Consider the following 2,500-nt stretch of genomic DNA (forward strand, 5'->3'; position numbering starts at 1 on the left):
GGCCGCCCCCACCAGCCGGCTGTAGCGCGTGCGCCCACGCACCGCGCGGCCAGCACGCCGGAAGGCCCCCCCTCACCGGCCGGGGACGGTCCCACCCAGCCACCGCCGCGTATCGCTTCACACCCACATGCCATTCACGTTCGTGGGCATGGTGGGTATCGCTGAAACAACCGGTTGGTAGCTCAACCGATCGTCGCCATCACTGATTCACCTCTAGCGAGAACAACCGCACCACAACGGTTTACCAGTTCTTCATTTGCGTAACGTCACCAGCAAACGTAGACGTCCATCGCCATTTGCAAATTCAACGATTGTTGCATGCCTGTGTCAGGTGTCACGACACACTATGTCTGCCCACATACACGCAACAACATGTGCACGCTTCGCGAACACGTGGAAGGTGGCCCCCGTACGTATGCGATGTCCATTGCGCGAACGACTGTCAACCGGCCTCTGTCGCATGTCGCAGATGTGGAACGCAGTGCACCATGCTATCACGGTGTGTGAGAAGAGACGACTACGTCTGACAACACGCGCCACTACATCAACAGACGGCTCATGCTGATCGCCATCCACGGCATACCATACTGCAATCCAGCTCTTATAGGGAGACGACACGTAGCTGAGTGCACAATATTTGGACCGTATGGTTCGCCGTTGTTGGCGCAGTCGTGGTACGGTCACACATGTACCACGATGTATCATTCAGTACATGAGGACCAATGTGCGGTACAGTGTGTGATTTGGACGTACAACATCAGCGGACAGTTGCCACAAGCCGTACCACAACGTAGGCTGTGCTTCGCCATGCGAATGCCAATGAACAACTGCGAAGGGCATTGAGCATGTACGTCCTGCCGCCATCCGCATTACAGTGTATAGCTGCAAGGTGTTTAACATGAAGCGATACTCTGGGGACCGGGCAGTGCGAGTAGCAAACTATATTGCGGGGGTTGCAGTTAGGCAACACTACACTAATTTAACGCGTCGTATGACAATTACAGAGCAGGTTAAGGCCCAACGTGTGTTGGGTTAAGGCCCAACGTGTGTTGGGTTAAGGCCCAACGTGTGTTGGGTTAAGGCCCAACGTGTGTTGGGTTAAGGCCCAACGTGTGTTGGGTTAAGGCCCAACGTGTGTTGGGTTAAGGCCCAACGTGTGTTGGGTTAAGGCCCAACGTGTGTTGGGTTAAGGCCCAACGTGTGTTGGGTTAAGGCCCAACGTGTGTTGGGTTAAGGCCCAACGTGTGTTGGGTTAAGGCCCAACGTGTGTTGGGTTAAGGCCCAACGTGTGTTGGGTTAAGGCCCAACGTGTGTTGGGTTAAGGCCCAACGTGTGTTGGGTTAAGGCCCAACGTGTGTTGGGTTAAGGCCCAACGTGTGTTGGGTTAAGGCCCAACGTGTGTTGGGTTAAGGCCCAACGTGTGTTGGGTTAAGGCCCAACGTGTGTTGGGTTAAGGCCCAACGTGTGTTGGGTTAAGGCCCAACGTGTGTTGGGTTAAGGCCCAACGTGTGTTGGGTTAAGGCCCAACGTGTGTTGGGTTAAGGCCCAACGTGTGTTGGGTTAAGGCCCAACGTGTGTTGGGTTAAGGCCCAACGTGTGTTGGGTTAAGGCGCAACATAGGTTAGGTTAAGGCGCAACATAGGTTAGGTTAAGGCGCAACATAGGTTAGGTTAAGGCGCAACATAGGTTAGGTTAAGGCGCAACATAGGTTAGGTTAAGGCGCAACATAGGTTAGGTTACGGCGCAACATAGGTTAGGTTAAGGCGCAACATAGGTTAGGTTAAGGCGCAACATAGGTTAGGTTACGGCGCAACATAGGTTAGGTTAAGGCGCAACATAGGTTAGGTTAAGGCGCAACATAGGTTAGGTTAAGGCGCAACATAGGTTAGGTTAAGGCGCAACATAGGTTAGGTTAAGGCGCAACATAGGTTAGGTTAAGGCGCAACATAGGTTAGGTTAAGGCGCAACATAGGTTAGGTTAAGGCGCAACATAGGTTAGGTTACGGCGCAACATAGGTTAGGTTAAGGCGCAACATAGGTTAGGTTAAGGCGCAACATAGGTTAGGTTAAGGCGCAACATAGGTTAGGTTACGGCGCAACATAGGTTAGGTTACGGCGCAACATAGGTTAGGTTAAGGCGCAACATAGGTTAGGTTAAGGCGCAACATAGGTTAGGTTAAGGCGCAACATAGGTTAGGTTAAGGCGCAACATAGGTTAGGTTAAGGCGCAACATAGGTTAGGTTAAGGCGCAACATGGGTTAGGTTAAGGCGCAACATGGGTTAGGTTAAGGCGCAACATGGGTTAGGTTAAGGCGCAACATGGGTTAGGTTAAGGCGCAACATGGGTTAGGTTAAGGCGCAACATGGGTTAGGTTAAGGCGCAACATGGGTTAGGTTAAGGCGCAACATGGGTTAGGTTAAGGCGCAACATGGGTTAGGTTAAGGCGCAACATGGGTTAGGTTAAGGCGCAACATGGGTTAGGTTAAGGCGCAACATGG

This window comes from Schistocerca americana, unplaced genomic scaffold, assembly GCF_021461395.2.
Source record: "Schistocerca americana isolate TAMUIC-IGC-003095 unplaced genomic scaffold, iqSchAmer2.1 HiC_scaffold_1620, whole genome shotgun sequence".
Classification (NCBI taxonomy): domain Eukaryota; kingdom Metazoa; phylum Arthropoda; class Insecta; order Orthoptera; family Acrididae; genus Schistocerca; species Schistocerca americana.